General features: G+C 36.6%; 1 non-coding gene across 1 annotated transcript; it reads left to right on the top strand.

Annotated features, from left to right (window-relative positions):
* The first annotated feature begins 17,184 nt into the window (after positions 1-17,184).
* On the top strand, positions 17,185-17,288 carry LOC148555220 (small nucleolar RNA R71). Its single transcript, XR_015888151.1, has one exon. It is a non-coding gene; the product is annotated as a small nucleolar RNA R71 (small nucleolar RNA).
* The last annotated feature ends 1,144 nt before the right edge of the window (positions 17,289-18,432 follow it).

The raw sequence follows: 18,432 nt of genomic DNA, 5'->3' as shown, positions 1-18,432 counted from the left end.
CTTCAATAAGAATGTTCTTATCCTTGCTCCTGCTCATATGAAAAAGAAGAGAACAGAAAAGAATAGGAATCCTCTATGTCACAGTATAGAGATTCCTTTATGTGAGTAGAAAAATAGAATAGTAGAATGAAGAAGAGAGAAGATGAAGAATTCGAACACAGAAAAGGAGAGAGGGTTCGAATTTTAAGAAGAAGAAAAGTGTTAGTGATTAAATAAATAAATAGAAAGAGATGAGAGAGAAGGAGAATTTGAATTTTAAATTAAAATAAAAGGAAAATATTTTTGTTTTTATTTTAATTATTGGTTAGTATTCAAAAATTATAAAAAGGAATAGAATAAAATAAAATTAAAATTTAAAACAATTAGTTAATTAAAAAGGAATTTTAAAAAAGTGGTAAGGGATTTTCGAAAATTAGAAAGAGAAAAGTAGTTAGGTAATTTAAAAAAATGATATAGTAAACTTTTAAAATCAAACAAAAAGTCAAGTAGTTAATTGAAAAGATTTGAAAATCAATTTTGAGAAGATAAGAAGTTAGAAAAGATTTTGAAGTTGATTTTGAAAAATATATGATTGAAATTTATTTTGAAGAAGATTTGAAAGAGAAATTAAAACAGATTTGATTTTGAAAATTAAAGTTGATTACTTGACTAACAAGAAACTAAAAGATATGATTCTAGAATTTAAAGATTGATCCTTTCTTAATAGGCAAGTAACAACTTGAAAATTTTTGAATCTAAACATTAAATGTTAGCATTAATTTTGAAAATATGAAATAAAAATAAGAAAAAGATTTTGAAATCAAATTTTAAAATTTTCGAACATAAAAAAAATGAAAAAGATTTGATTTTTGAAAAAGATTTGAAAAAGATAGAATTTTTAATTTGAAATTTTGACTTGACTAACAAGAAACAATCAAATTTTAAAACTTTTTGACTCAATAAATCCAAAATTTCGAAATTTATGAGAGGAATAAGGGAAAGATATTTTTTTTATTTTTGAATTTTTAATGATGAGAGAGAAAAACACAAAAAAAAAACATAAAAATTCAAGATCGAAATAAAAATGCATGCAAGAACACTTTGAATGTCAAGATGAACACCATGAACACTTTGAAGATCATGATGAACATCAAGAACATATTTTTGAAAATTTTTAAGAAAAGAAAAATATGTAAGAGACCAAACTTAAATTTTTTTTTATCTATAGACACTAATAATTCAAGAATGCATATGAAAAATAAGAAAAAACACCAAACAAGAAAATGCAAAGATCAAACAAGGAAAATATGCAAGAACAACTTGAAGATCAATGAAGAACACTGATAAACACCAATTTTGTGGTTTATCTTGTGCTTAATTTGGGGGATTTTATCACCTTTTTCCACATTTATTCAATGAAATAGCATGGTTTTGCAATTCTCCCTTGAATTGTGCTTAAATGTGAAAACATGCTTTTTAGGCCTAAAAATAGCTAAATTCAATTCACTTTAATTCCATTCGATACCTTGATGTATTTGTTGAGTGATTTCAGGTTCATAGGGCAAGTATTAGATGGAAAAAGTGAGGAGAAAAGCATACAAAGTGGGAGAACTCATGAAGAAATGAAGGAACCGTAAAGTTGTTAAGTCCGACCTCTTTGTACTCAATCGACCATAACTTGAGCTACAAAGGTCCAAATAAGGCAGTTTCAGTTTCATTGGAAAGCTAATATCTGGGGCTTCGAAATGATATAAAATTTGTCATATGTTACTTTGCGTTCAGGGGCGCGCACGCGCCATGTACGCGTGCGCGCCGATGCTACCCATGGCCCACTAAAGTAAAATCGCCCCCAGCGATTTTTGAAGCACTTTGAGCCCAACCCAACTCATTTCTAATGCTATTTCATGCGAAATTCAAGCTTGGGAAAAGGGGGAGTAATTGTTTGGTAGTATAGCATCATGTAGGTTAGTTTCTAGAGAGAGAAGCTCCCTCTTCTCTCTAGAATTAGGTTAGATTAATTTCTTCTAGATTTAGGTTCAATTACATATTTTCATCTTGTTTCCTTTATGATTTCTTGCTTCTACTCTTTCATTCTCAAGATTTGTAATGTTAATTTTACTTTTATACCTCTTTTATGTTCATGAACTCTTGTTGGAATTGGATCTTTTCTTTAATGCAATTTATGATTGATGTTCTTTTAATTGTGATTTGAGTTGTGAATTTACTTTTCTTGCAATTGGTAGTTAGTAGAGTTTATATTTCTTGCACTTTTACTATGCTTTCCTTGTATGCCTTCCAAGTGTTTGATAAAATGCTTGGAAGGATGTTAGAGTAGATTTTGAGCATTCTTGGTTTGGAAAGAGTAATTAGGAAATCTTGAGTCATAAAACCCCAACTCATATTGGTGATCTAGAGTTTTTAGCTAATATTGTTTCTATTGACGCTAATCTTTTGCTAATTTAATTAGTAAGTTGATTAGGACTTTTGGATTGAGATTAGTTAATCTTATTAGACTTTCTCCGAGTATGAGGATAACATGATACCTTCCTCTATCTTCGGGGATGACGTAATAAGATAAATTCTTGTTTATATTTGTGACATGATTAATTAGTCTTATTTGACATTCTCCCTATGTGAAGATGACATGATACCTTCTTCCATTTGTTGGAGTTGACTAAATAAGATGAATTTATCAATGTATGACTAGGATAGAAAGCCTATATTCTCAATCCTTACCATGAATGTCTCTCTCTTTATTACTTGCTTTCTCTTATTTACTTGCTTGATGTACTCTTCTTATCATTTAAATTCTTGCCCCTTTATATTTTATTGTCCCTATATAAATCAAAACCCCCTTGTCCCCTCAAAGCCAATAATCATACACTTCATTGCAATTCCTCGTGAGACGACCCGGAGTCTAAATACTCCGGTTATTTCTTATTTGGGGTTTGTACATGTGACAACCTAAATTTTTGTATGTGAGGACTCTTTGTTGGTCTAGAACTATACTTGCAACGAGAATTCAATTGAGAAATTCTATATCAACAAAAGTTTGAACATCACAAAATGGCACCGTTGCCGGGGATTTGCAATGGTGTTGTGTTATTGGTTATTGTATATATGTGAATATTGTGAATAGCTTGATTTTTGGATTGCTTGTTAGTTTTTGCTAGTTTTAAGACTTTGTTTCATTCTTTCTTATTAGCTTTTGTTCTTATTTTCTCTTTTTACTATGAATTCTCACTTTGGCTATGAGTTTGGTTCTAACTATGTTGTAGGAAATGAGGGCTACAATGAAGATGTGTATCAAGAATGGGATAACCAAAGGTGGGAGGAGCCATATGCATATGATCAATCTTCATGGCAACAACCTCCACTAATGCACTATGAAGAAGAGCCATTCTATGACGCATATCAATCCAATGGCTATGGTGAATCCCCTTGTGACTTTCAAGAACCACCACCATACGCCTATGAGCCATATCCCCAACATAACCCTCAATCATACTCACAAGCCCCTTCTTACCAACCATCTTCATATGACCCTAATCCATATCCATCCTACCAACAATCATATGAGCCATATGAACCACACATAGAGCCACCACTACTCCAATATCAACATTTTCAAGAGCCGCCCCCTCCATATTATTACCAAGATGAACCACCTCCAATGCATGAAAACTTTCAACCACAAGATGAACTCTACTTTCCACCACAACCTCCTATGGAAGAATACTCATGTCCTTCAATCCAAGAGTCATATGATCCTATTCATGATATCCAAGAGGAACAAGAGTCAAGGGATCGTCTCAAGGAAGCATTGGATCAATTTCAAGTAACCATGGAGTGTGTTGTGTAACAAATGGAAAGAATGGGAAATATTGAACCACCACAACTCTACCTAAAAGAACCACCTTCTGACTATAATAACTTTCCCTCAAACAATGAACCTTCTCTTCCACCATCACCTCCCGATGAAGCCTCTATGCTAGAATTAAGGGATCTTGAATCTCATATCTTAAGGCAACACGAGGAGGATGAAAAGAAATTTGAGGAGTTAAGAGCAAAAAAGGCTATCATGGTAGAAGCCATTGGCAACATAGTCTCATCCCGCCTAAGCCTATGCGATCAAGGCACTTCCATTGTGGAATGTGGAGAAGCAACGAAGGAGCTTAGTGAGGGAGTGAACTTGAAGCTCCAAGGTGAAGAAGAGGAGTTAAAGCAAGAAATGCAACAAGAGGAGGAGGTAGAGATTATTGAAGAAGAGGAAGAAGTGATTGAAGACTTAGGAGATGCGGAACCACCTTGGGAGTCTAGGATTGGGGAAGACCCCTCCAAGATAATTGAATTTGATGCTAAGGAGGAATGTGCACAACCTCCAAGGCATATCCCTTATGAAGAATTGGATGGGATAGAGCAAGAATTGAGTCCCCTTGGTGATGAAGATCAAGCATCAAGTCTTAGTGGTGAAGAATCCTTTGAGCATTAAGAACCTTCTCCCGTTGGGTTTGGAAGCGTTGTGGAGGTAAATTTTTCTCACCCTCCTAATTATGACTTGAGTAAGGGAAAAGGCTTAGATAATATTGTTGAACAAAAGATCATATTTGAAAAAACTTGTGAAGAGGTGGAGATCCTTAGAAAAAGGAGGATGGGAATTGAATACGCTTTGTCAAGACCCTTAGGAGCTTCTTTGCCTAGGTTACCATCTACTCTTACATTTGAGTGGGTAAAATTCATTTCTATTACCTTTATTATCCACTCGAATATGGCTTGCTTGAAACGGATGGTCAGCTTAGGATGCTTTGTGGGATGAAGCGTAAAAGAAAGATGTTTCGTGGTTGGCGTTGCAAATCAAGGCTCATTAGGGTTGATGCATCAAACATGAAATACAAAGGTTGGACTAGTGCTCAATTGGACGGGTCTAGGAGAATAGTTTGGTGCTTCCATGAGAATTCATCTCTCTTGCCACCCGGAGGAAACCACCATGATCAACTCAAGGACGGGTGTGAAAACAAAGTGTGGGATCCCGGATCGTACAAAGAAGATCAACTTTGGGAGCCTATGGTTTGTGAAGAACTCCATCAAAGCTTGGAGTTATTAACTTTGAATGATGAAGCACAATGGAAGTCCAAGCATTGGTGGATGTTCAACGATGGATTCAAGCACAAGCCACCTTGATGAAGAGCTCCCCATAAGTCCAACTTAAGGACAATAAACAAAAGTGCTAGGTGGGAGACACCCCACCATGGTAACATCTTTTCATTTTTCCCTTTTGTATATATTGGTAAAATAAGTTTAATTTCATGTTTTGTTTGATTAGTTGAGTTTAATTGGGAGTCTAGTAGGTTAAATAAGGTTTTATGATGTTTTGGTAGCTGTTTGGAGGTTTGGAATGCTTGGTTTGGTGCAAAAACATGGAAAAATTTTGAAAAACAGAGCACCACCCACGCGCACGCGCACTCCACGCGTACGCGTGAATCAAGCAAATTCGGCCATCCACGCGGATGCGCCATGTACACGTACGCGTGGATTGATATTTTCCACTTCCCATACATTCACCCGAGAGTTGTGCCTGAAGTGTGCCAACTTTGTGCCCCAGGGCACGCAAACGCGTACCTTGCGCGTACGCGTCGACTCTCTACTTTTCCATGCACGCGTACGCGCACTGCACGCATACGCGTCACTTCCATTTCATCAATCTACGCTTACGCGCACATGACGCACACGTGTGGATTGCCCTGTTTCACTCACCTTCTTTTCTTCTTCTCTTTCCATTTCTTTCCTTCTTCTCTTCTCTTTCCACCTTTCAATCATCATCCAACACTACCAAGCATCATATAACACCATTTCTTTTAGTTAGTTAGGTAGTTTAATTCTTGTTTTCCATTATAAGTGTTGGATTACTAATCTTGTTTACCATTTACTGCTACTTATTACCAATGGGATGTTAGTTTAACATCATTGTCGTTATTGTCATTGATGGATTCTTTTGTTGAGGTTGCAATTTATTACTTGGTTTTGAATTTTTCATGTTTAACACTTTTGAATACCAAGTACTTGTTACATTGCCTTCATGCATCTTACCTCTTTGAATTTCATGTTTTGGCCACCATGCATTCATCATCCATTGTTAGGCAATTGTATATTATCAATGCATTTTTTTAGGACGCTTGTTCTAAGTGACCATCACCTATTTTATGCATTGAGATTGTGGAATTGTGAAATTGGATCGAAAGATTACCTAGTGACGTATTTTTGAGCTTTTCAAGCTTTGTGGACCATGCTTGCTATGTGATTGATTTTTGACTTCTATATCCTTTTTCCTAAGTTCCATAGCATCCATGTATTTCACCTCTATGTCACTTAGGTGTTGCAACAACTTCAATATGTGTCATTGTTTGATGTGTGAGCTCTCTATACCATTTTGTTCATCAAATTTACTTACACATCAATCAATGTCCATGCATTATCCAAATTCACAATTGCTTGATTAATTTCTTGAATGCTTTCATGTCTCTTCACTACTTGTATGGTTGACTTACCCTACAAGTTTTTTTTATGTGGTTCAAGCACACTAGAATGAGTGAAATGCGTGTCTTCTTTTGTATAATTGTGACATGGTTTCTAAATACTAGAGTGTGAGTTTTAAACCGCATGCAAGTTAGGACCCACACACTTATTTTTCATTAATGTCACACTAATTCATTCACTCAATTCTAGTGATTTACCTCATTTCAACAATCCATGCTTCCTTGCTTGTGCATTTACTTGTCTTATTATCTCCTGTTTTCTATGTTCAGGATGAGTCATCATAAGCAAAAACAGAAGCGGGAGAATAACACGCAGCATCGGTTGACCTACCAACTGAAGGTAGCAACTAGGAAAGTCGCCGTACCCCCTTGTTCATCTTTGGATGCACCGAGGACAGTGCAAACTTTTAAGTGTGGGGAGGTCGTCTGACCGCTCGGCATTTTTGGGTGACAAGTTTCTAATCCCAACACTTTTGCATTTCATTTTTAGGTCTTTTAGGATTTTTGGTTGCATTGCATATGTATATATTAAGCTTAGTCAAAATCATGATATTTTCCAAGGATTTTATCTATAGGGCACCCCAATTGAAAAAAAAATTTTAGAACTTGTTTGAATTATATACTTTGTGGAACATGATTTTTGAGCTAAGAACACAAGCATGTGAGATTTTGAGCCTAATTGTGTGGTTACATCATATATAACCACTTACTTTCATTCTTGTGTGCATAATTCTCTTCCTATGAGTGTAATCTTTGATTTGTTTGATTCTTTATGTCAATTATTTTTTGTATACATGCATTTATATGATTGAGGCCATTGTTTAAATAGCTCACTTACCCAAATAGCCAACCTTTTATCTTCTATTGTTAACCAATCTTGAGCCTATGCTTAACCCATTTGTTCATAATTGTAGCACATTACAAGCTTAAGTGAAAAATAATAAATGTCCCTTGTTTGGATCTTTGATTAGCTTAGGCTAGTGAGAGTGTTTATCATTTGATTTTGGGAGAGTTGGGAACATTGGGTAGAGATAAAAGTGTCTTTTTGTATTTGTGTTGAGAATCTTGGGAATTGGGTACATACTCATGTATTAATCATGTGTAAACCATATGCATTGATGTTCTTGTATATATATTTTAGTTTGAAAAGAAAAAAAATTAATGAAAAAAATAATAATAATAAAAAATGAAAATAAATAATAGAAATAGAAAAAAAGACAAAGAATTGCAATAAAAAGGGGACAAAATGCCCCAAAGCAAGGTTCAATAAAAGTCAATGCATATGGGTGGTGATAAAAAAGAGAATGCATGAGTGTGTGAAAAAGTGAAGAATGGGTAGTTAGGTTTGTTTAGAATTGTATAGGTTGTCATAGGTTAGGTGGGAAGTTTAAGTTAATCAAAGATTCAAATTTCAAGCTCACTTGACCATATGCATCCTACCTTGACCCTAGCCCCATTACAACCCATGGGAAGTCCTCTTGATATTTGTATGCATGCATAAAGTAATTGTTGATTGTTAGATGAAAAATAAATCTTGAAAAGCATGATTAGGGGAGAATCGAGTGAGTCAACCCCATACACTTGAGTGACTAGAGCGGATACACATCCGGTAAGGGTTCGATTGCTCAATTACATGTTTCCACTCATGATCATCTTTTCTTGCAAGTTTGTAAAATCTTTCAATAATTCAACTCAATTGTGGTTTGCTTTGATTGCTATAGCCTTAGCACTTGTGCTTGCATGTGTATCCTTGGAGATTGATTTATTTTGACTAAGTTATTGCATTCATGTAAATAGATTGCATATAGATATATTGCATTTAGTTAGTTTGCGTTGAATAAATGTTAAAACCCTTTGCTTCTTTCTTGATTTTAGCATGAGGACATGCTTAGTTTAAGTGTGGGGAGATTTGATAAACCCCAATTTTGTGATTTATCTTGTGCTTAATTTGGGGATTTTATCACCTTTTTCCACATTTATTCAATGAAATAGCATGGTTTTGCAATTCTCCCTTGAATTGTGCTTAAATGTGAAAACATGCTTTTTAGGCCTTAAAATAGCTAAATTCAATTCACTTTAATTCCATTCGATGTCTTGATGTATTTGTTGAGTGATTTCAGGTTCATAGGGCAAGTATTGGATGAAAGAAGTGAAGAGAAAAGCATGCAAAGTGGGAGAACTCATGAAGAAATGAATGAACCGTAAAGCTGTCAAGTCCGTCCTCTTCGAACTCATCGACCATAACTTGAGCTACAAAGGTCCGAATGAGGCGGTTTCAGTTGCGTTGGAAAGCTAACATCTGGGGCTTCGAAATGATATAAAATTTGCTATATGTTACTTCGCATTCAGGGGCGCGCATGCGCCATGTACGCGTGCGCGCCGATGCTGCCCGTGGCCCACTAAAGTAAAATCGCCCCCAGCGATTTCTGAAGCACTTTGGGCCCAACCCAACTCATTTCTAATGCTATTTCATGTAGAATTCAAGCTTGGGAAATGGAGGAGCAATTGTTTGGTAGTATAGCATCATGTAGGTTAGTTTCTAGAGAGAGAAGCTCCCTCTTCTCTCTAGAATTAGGTTAGATTAATTTCTTCTAGATTTAGGTTCAATTACATGTTTTCATCTTGTTTCCTTTATGATTTCTTACTTCTACTCTTTCATTCTCAAGATTTGTAGTGTTAATTTTACTTTTATACCTCTTTTATGTTCATGAACTCTTGTTGGAATTGGATCTTTTCTTTAATGCAATTTATGATTGATGTTCTTTTAATTGTGATTTGAGTTGTGAATTTACTTTTCTTGCAATTGGTAATTGGTAGATTTATATTTCTTGCACTTTTACTATGCTTTCCTTGTATGCCTTCCAAGTGTTTGATAAAATGCTTGGAAGGATGTTAGAGTAGATTTTGAGCATTCTTGGTTTAGAAAGAGTAATTAGGAAATCTTGAGTCATAAAAACCCAACTCATGTTGGTGATCTAGAGTTGTTAGCTAATATTGTTTCCATTGACGCTAATCTTTTGCTAATTTAATTAGTAAGTTGATTAGGACTTTTGGATTGAGATTAGTTAATCTTATTAGACTTTCTCCGAGTATGAGGATAACATGATACCTTCCTCTATCTTCGGGGATGACGTAATAAGATAAATTCTTGTTTATATTTGTGACATGATTAATTAGTCTTGTTTGACATTCTCCCTATGTGAAGATGACATGATACCTTCTTCCGTTTGTTGGAGTTGACTAAATAAGATGAATTAATCAATGTATGACTAGGATAGAAAGCCTATATTCTCAATCCTTACCATGAATGTCTCTCTCTTTATTACTTGCTTTCTCTTATTTACTTGCTTGATTTACTCTTCTTGTCATTTAAATTCTTGCCCCTTTATATTTTATTGTCCCTATATAAATCAAAACCCCTTGTCCCCTCAAAGCCAATAATCATACACTTTATTGCAATTCCTCGTGAGACGACCCGGAGTCTAAATACTCCGGTTATTTCTTATTTGGGGTTTGTACATGTGACAAACTAAATTTTTGTATGTGAGGACACTTTGTTGGTCTAGAACTATACTTGCAACGAGAATTCAATTGAGAAATTCTATATCAACAAAAGTTCGAACATCAAACACCATGCATGAATTTTCGAAAATAAGAAAAATGTAATTGACACCAAACTTAAAACTTGACACAAAACTCAAACAAGAAACACAAAAATATTTTTGGTTTTATGATTTTATTAAAAATTTTTTTGTATTTTTCGAAAATTAATTGGAAAAAAAGAGAGAATAAATAAATTCAAAATGTTTAATACGAAGTCCAGGAATCATGCAATGTTAGTCTAAAGCTTCAGTCTAAAAAGATTAGACATGGCTAGCCAAGCTTCAGCAGGGCATTGCATACAACAGCCAAATTGATGGGAATCGACCAGCTCCTATGATAATAAAAGCATCATTTGAAACTCTAGAATTTATTCTTAAAAATTCTGAAGAATAAAATAAATTTTTTTTTTGGATATTTTAATTTTTTTTAATTTCTTTTCAAAAATAAAAAAGCTTAAAGATAAAATAAATTTACCTAATCTGAGCAACAAGATGAACCGTCAGTTGTCCAAACTCAAACAATCCTCAGCAATGGCGCCAAAAACTTGGTACACAAAATTGTGATCTCAATGGCGCCAACAACTTGGTACGCACAATTGTAATCTCAACTCTTTTTCACAACTTCGCACAACTAACCAGTAAGTGCACTGCGTCATCCAAGTAATAAACCTTACGTGAGTAAGGGTCGATCCCACGGAGATTGTCGGCTTGAAGCAAGCTATGGTCATCCTTGTAAATCTCAGTCAGGCGGATTCAATTGGTTATGAGGTTCTGATAATTAAAACATAATTAAAATATAAAATAAAATAGAGATACTTATGTAATTCATTGGTGAGAATTTCAGATAAGCGTCTGAAGATGCTTTGTTGCTTCTGAACTTCCGCTTTCCTATTGTCTTATTCCAACCATGCGTTACCTCCTTCCATGGCAAGTTGTGTGATACTCTCAGATGAAAACAAATCCATATGTGCTATCACCGCATGGCTAAGCATCTGTCGGTTCCCGCTAGCGTCGGAGTAAGACCATTGTCTTTTTACACACTGTCACTTGTGCCCCCACATTCGCAGGTTTGAAGCTCATCACACTCATCCCTTCCCAGATCCTACTCGGAATACCACAGACAAGGTTTAGACTTTTCGGATCTTAAGAATGCTGCCAATGGTTCTAGCCTATACCACGAAGACTCTGATCTCACAGAATGGAATGCTCTGTTGTCAGGAGAGGCAGCCATGTGTCGTGAACCAGGAGGCCAAGAGATACATACTCAAGCTATTGCAGATAGAACGGAAGTGGTTGTCAGGCACGCGTTCATAAGTGAGAATGATAATGATTGTCAAGGGTCATCACATTCATCAGGTTGAAGTGCGAGTGAATAACTTAGAGAAGAAGTAGGCATGAATTAAATAGAAAATAGTAGTAATTGCATTAATTCATGAAGAACAGCAAAGCTCCACACCTTAATCTATGGGGTATAGAAACTCCACTATAGAAAATACATAAGTGAAAGGTCTAGGCATGGCCATGAGGCCAGCCTCCAAACATGTACAATGATCAAAATAACATTCGATCGATCAAAGACCCCAAAATAAATCTCTAAAAGTAGTTTTTATACTAAGCTAGTAGCCTAGGGTTACAGAAAACGAGTAACTAAGTGCAGATAGTGCAGAAATCCACTTTTGGGGCCCACTTGGTGTGTGATTGGGCTGAGCATTGAAGCTTTTTTCGTGCTTAGGATGTTTCTAGAGTTAAACGCCAGCTTTGGTGCCAGTTTAGGCGTTTAACTCCAATTCTGGTGCCAGTTTGGGGGTTTTACGCCAAGATGTTTTAGGCTGACTTTGAACGCCAGTTTGGGCCATCAAATTTCGAGAAAAGTATGGACTATTATATATTTCTGGAAATCCCAGGATGTCTACTTTTCAATGCAATGGATAGCGCGCCAATTGGGCCTCTGTAGCTCTAGAAAATCCACTTCGAGTGCAGGGAGGACAGAATCCAACAGCATCTGCAGTCCTTTTTCAGCCTCTGAATCAGATTTTTGCTCAGGTCCCTCAATTTAAGTCAGAAAATACCTGAAATCACAGAAAAACACACAAACTCATAGTAAAGTCCAGAAATGTTTTTTGAATAAAAACTAATAAAAATATAATAAACTTACTAAAAACTATGTAAAAACAATGCCAAAAAGGGTATAAATTATCCGCTCATCACAACACCAAACTTAAATTGTTGCTTGTCCCCAAGCAACTGAAAACAAAATAGGATAAAAAGAAGAGAATATACAATAAATTCCAAACTTATCAATGAAGATCAGCTTCAATTAGATGAGCGGGACTTGTAGCCTTTTTGCTTCTGAACAGTTTTGGCATCTCACTTTATCCTTTGAAATTCAAAATGATTGGCTTCTATAGGAACTTAGAATTCAGATAGTGTTATTGATTCTCTTAGTTTAGTATGTTGATTCTTGAACACAGCTACTTTATGAGTCTTGGCCGTGACCCTAAGCATTTTATTTTCCAGTATTATCACTGGATACATAAATGCCACAGACATATAACTGGGTGAACCTTTTCAGATTGTGACTCAGCTTTGCTAGAGTCCCCAGTTAGAGGTGTCCAGAGCCCTTAAGCACACTCTTTTTGCTTTGGACCACGACTTTAACCGCTCAGTCTCAAGCTTTTCACTTGACACCTTCACGCCACAAGCACATGGTTAGGGACAGCTTGATTTAGCCGCTTAGGTCAAGATTTTATTCCTGTGGGCCCTCCTATCCATTAATGCTCAAAACCTTGGATCCTTTTTTCTACCCTTTCCTTTTGGTTTAAAGGGCTATTGGCTTTTTCTGGTTGCTTTTTCTTTTTCTTTTTTTTTTGCATATATTTTTTTTTCTTCTGCAAGCTTTTGTCTATTCACTGCTTTTTCTTGCTTCAAGAATCAATTTTATGTTTTTTTAGATTATCAATAATATTTCTCCTTTTTCATTATTCTTTCAAGAGCCAACAATTTTAACATGCATAAACAACAAATTAAAAAATATGCACTTTTCGAGCATTCATTCAGAAGACAAAAAGTATTGCCACCACATCAAAATAATTAAGCTAACTTCAAGATAGAATTCGAAATCATGCATTTCTAGTTCTTTTGCAATTAAAAATATTTTTCATTTAAGAGAGGAGATGGATTCATAGGACATTCATAGCTTTAAGGCATAAACACTAGACACTAATGATCATGTAATAAAGATACAAACATAGACAAAACATAAAGCATATATTTCAAAAAACAGAAAAATAAAAACAAGGAAATTAAAGAACGGATCCACCTTAGTGATGGTGGCTAGTTCTTCCTTTTGAAGATCTTATGGAGTGCTTGAGCTCCTCTATGTCTCTTCCTTGCCTTTGTTGCTCCTCCCTCATGGCCCTTTGGTCTTTTCTAATTTCATGGAGAAGGATGGAATGCTCTTGGTGTTCCACCCTTAGTTGTCCTATGTTGGAACTTAATTCTCCTAGGGAGGTGTTGATTTGCTCCCAATAGTTTTGTGGAGGAAAGTGCATCCCTTGAGGCATCTCAGGGATTTCATGATGAGGAACTTCCTCATGCTCTTGTTGAGGTCCATAAGTGGGCTCTCTTGTTTGCTCCATCCTTTTCTTAGTGATAGGCTTATCCTCTTCAATGAGGGTATCTTCCTCTATGACAATTCCAGCTGAATTGCAAAGGTGACAAATGAGATAAGGGAAGGCTAACCTTGCCAAAATAGAGGACTTGTCCGCCACCTTGTAGAGTTCTAGGGATATGATCTCATGAACTTCTACTTTCTCTCCAATCATGATACTATGGATCATGATAGCCCGGTCTATTGTAACTTCAGATCGGTTACTAGTAGGAATTATGGAGCGTTGGATGAACTCCAACCATCCCCTAGCCACAGGTTTGAGGTCAAGCCTTCTTAGTTGAACCGGCTTGCCTCTTGAATCTCTCTTCCATTGAGCGCCTTCCACACAAATATCCCTAAAGACTTGGTCCAACCTTTGATCAAAGTTGACCCTTCTAGTGAAAGGGTGAGGGTCTCCTTGCATCATTGGCAAGTTGAATGCTAACCTCACATTTTTCAGACTGAAATCCAAGTAATTCCCCCGAACTATTGTGAGCCAATTCTTTGGGTTCAGGTTCAAACTTTGGTCATGGTTTCTAGTGATCCATGCATTAGCATAGAACTCTTGAACCATTAAGATCCCAACTTGTTGAATGGGGTTGGTGAGAATTTTCCAACCTCTTCTTCGAACTTCATGTCGGATCTCCGGATATTCGCTCTTTTTAAGCTTAAAGAGGACCTCGGGGATCACCTTTTTCTTAGCCACAACTTTATAGAAGTGGTCTTGATGGACCTTTGAGATGAATCTCTCCATCTCCCTTGACTCGGAGGTGGAAGAAATTGCCTTCCCTTTTCTCTTTCTAGAGGTTTCTCCGGCCTTAGGTGCCATTAGTGGTTATGGAAAACAAAAAGCTTTAGCTTTTCCCACACCAAACTTAGAATGGTTACTCGTCCTCGAGCAAAAGAAGAAGAAAGAAAGGAGTAGAAGAAGAAGAAATGGAGGAGATGGAGGGAGGTGAGTGGTTCGGCCAAGGGGAGAAGAAGTGTGTATGATGTGTGGAAATGAAGGTGGTAAAGATGGGTATTTAGAGGGTAAGGGAGAGGGGGGGTTTCGGTCATGAAGGGGAGGGTTTGGGAGGAAAATGGTTTGAATTTGAATGGTGAGGTAGGTGGGGTTTAATGATGGATGGATGTGAGTGGTGAAGAGAGTATGGAGAAGAAGGTAAGATTTAATAGGTGAATGGTGTTTGGGGAAGAGTAATTGAGGTGATTGGTCAAGGGTGTATGGGGAAGAGTGTTATGGAAAGGTGTGAAGAGGATAGAAGAAGAAGTGGGATAGGTGGGGATCCTGTGGGGTCCACAGATCCTGAGGTGTCAAGAAATTTAAGTCCCTGCACCAATCTAGCGATCAAACGCCCATTCTGTGCCAATTCTGGCGTTTAACGCCAGCTCTGCTACCTTTTCTGGTGTTAAACACCACTCTGCTGCCCATTTCTGGCGTTAAACGCCAGCCAGATGCCCATTTCTGGCGTTAAATGCCCAGAGTGCTGCCCATTCTGGCGTTTAACACCCAGAATGCTGCCAGGCTGGGCGTTAAACGCCCATTTTGCTATCCTTACTGGTGTTTAAACGCCAGTAAGCCTGTCTTCCAGGGTATGCTATTTTTAATGCTGTTTTCATTTTGTTTTTGATTTTTCAGTTGTTTTTGTGACTTCACATGATCATCAACCTAAAGAAATCATAAAATAATAATGGAAAATAAATAAATATATAATAACATTAGGTTGCCTCCTAATAAGCACTTTTTTAATGTCAATAGCTTGACAGTGAAGCTCCTAGAGAGCTTCACAAAGACTCAGAGCTTGATGTTGGCCTCCCAACACCAAACTTAGATGTTGAGTGTGGGGGCTCTGTTTGACTCTGTATTGAAAGAAGCTTTTCATGCTTCCTTTCCATGGTTACAGAAGAAGATCCTTGAGCCTTAAACACAAGGTAGTCCTCATTCAGTTGAAGGATTAACTCTCCTCTGTCCACATCAATCACAGCTCTTGCTGTTGCTAGGAAGGGTCTTCCAAGGATGATGGATTCATCCTCTTCCTTCCCAGTGTCTAGGATTATGAAATCATCAGGGATGTACAGGCCTTCAACCTTCACCAAGACATCCTCTACAAGTCCATAAGCCTGTTTCCTTGAATTGTCTGCCATCTCTAGTGAGATTTTAGCAGCTTGTAACCCAAAGATCCCTAGTTTCTCTATTACAAAGAGGGGCATGAGGTTTATACTTGAACCAAGGTCACACAGAGCCTTTTCAAAGGTCATGGTGCCTATGGTATAGGGTATTAAGAACTTTCCAGGATCCTGTTTCTTCTGAGGTAATTTCAGTTGAACCAGATCATTTAGTTCATTGATGAGCAATGGAGGTTCATCCTCCCAAGTCTCATTACCAAATAACTTAGCGTTCAGCTTCAGGATTGCTCCTAGATATTGAGCAACTTGCTCTTCAATAATATCTTCATCCTCTTTAGAGGAAGAATTCTCATCAGAGCTTATGAATGGCAACAGTAAGTTCAATGGAATCTCTATGGTCTCTATCTGAGCCTCAGATTTCTTGGGTTCCTCATTAGGGAACTCCTTAGTGGCTAGTGGACGACCATTGAGGTCTTCATTATTGGAAATCACTGCCTTTTCTTCCTCTCCAGGTTCGGCCATGTTGGTTATAGTTATGGCCTTGCACTCTCTTTTTGGATTCTCTTCTATATTGCTTGGGAGAGTACTAGGAGGGAGTTCAGTAACTCTTTTACTCATCTGACCCACTTGTGCCTCCAAATTTCTAATGGAGGACCTTGCTTCAGTCATAAAACTGAGAGTGGTCTTAGATAGATCAGAGATTACAGTTGCTAAGTCAGAGTGGCTCTGCTTAGAATTCTCTGTCTGTTGCTGAGAAGATGATGGAAAAGGTTTATTATTGCCAAACCGTGCTCTCCCACCATTATTATTATTGAAGCCTTGATTAGGCTTCTGTTGATCCTTCCATGAGAGATTAGGATGATTCCTCCATGAAGGATTGTAAGTGTTCCCAAAGGAATCTCCCATGTAATTTACTTCTTCCATTGCAGGATTCTCAGGGTCATAGGCTTCTTCTTCAGAGGAAGCTTCCTTAGTACTGCCTGATGCAGCATGCATTCTAGACAGACTCTGAGAAATCATATTGACTTGCTAAGTCAATATTTTGTTCTGAGCCAATATGGCATTCAGAGTATCAATCTCTAGAACTCTTTTCTTCTGAGTTGTCCCATTATTCACAGGATTCTTTTCAGAAGTGTACATGAACTGGTTATTTGCAACCATTTCAATGAGTTTCTGGGCTTCTGCAGTTGTCTTCTTCAGATGAAGAGATTCACCAGCAGAGTGATCCAATGACATCTTGGATAATTCAGACAGACCATCATAGAATATACATATGATGCTCCATTCTGAAAACATGTCAGAAGGACACCTTCTGATCAATTGCTTGTATCTTTCCCAAGCTTCATAGAGGGATTCACCTTCCTTTTGTTTGAAGGTTTGGACTTCCACTCTAAGCTTACTCAACTTTTGAGGTGGAAAGAATTTGGCCAAGAAAGCATTGACCAACTTTTCCCAAGAGTTCAGGCTATCTTTAGGTTGTGAGTCCAACCATGTCCTAGCTCTGTCTCTTACAGCAAAGGGGAAAAGCATAAGTCTGTAGACCTCAGGATTGACCCCATTGGTCTTAATAGTGTCACAGATTTGCAAGAATTCAGCTAAAAACTGATGAGGATCTTCCAATGGTGCTGCATCAGAGAAACTAATTGAGGCTTAAGCTCAAAGTTGTTTGCTCCAATTGCAGGAATTGAGATGCTCCTTCCACAGAAGTCAGAAGAGGGTGCAATAAAGTCACCAAGCATCTTCCTTGCATCTCCACCATTGTTGTTGGGTTCGGCCATCTCTTCTTCTTTTTCGAAAAATTCTATCAGGTCCTCTCCAGAGTGTTGTGCTTTAGCTTCTCTTAGCTTCCTCCTTAGAGTCCTTTCAGGTTCCGAATCAGCTTCAATAAGAATGTTCTTATCCTTGCTCCTGCTCATATGAAAAAGAAGAGAACAAAAAAGAATAGGAATTCTCTATGTCACAGTATAGAGATTTCTTTATGTGAGTAGAAAAATAGAAGAGTAGAATGAAGAAGCGAGAAGATGAAGAATTCGAACACAGAGAATGAGAGAGGGTTCGAATTTTAAGAAGAAGAGAAGAGTTAGTGATTAAATAAATAAATAGAAAGAGATGAGAGAGAAGGAGAATTTGAATTTTAAATTAAAATAAAAGGAAAATATTTTTGTTTTTATTTTAATTATTGGTTAGTATTCGAAAATTATAAAAAGGAAGAGAATAAAATAAAATTAAAATTTAAAACAATTAGTTAATTAAAAAGGAATTTTAAAAAAGTGGTAAGGGATTTTCGAAAATTAGAAAGAGAAAAGTAGTTAGGTAATTTTAAAAAAGATATGATATAGTAAACTTTTAAAATCAAACAAAAAGTTAAGTAGTTAATTGAAAAGATTTGAAAATCAATTTTGAGAAGATAAGAAGTTAGAAAAGATTTTGAAATTGATTTTGAAAAATATATGATTGAAATTTATTTTGAAGAAGATTTGAAAGAGAAATTAAAAAAGATTTGATTTTGAAAATTAAAGTTGATTACTTGACTAACAAGAAA

Source organism: Arachis ipaensis, chromosome B6 (assembly GCF_059453495.1).
Source record: "Arachis ipaensis isolate K30076 ecotype BB chromosome B6, ASM5945349v1, whole genome shotgun sequence".
NCBI classification, from domain to species: domain Eukaryota; kingdom Viridiplantae; phylum Streptophyta; class Magnoliopsida; order Fabales; family Fabaceae; genus Arachis; species Arachis ipaensis.
Note: the sequence above shows the minus strand (reverse complement) of the source record. Positions and strands in the feature narration are given on the sequence as shown.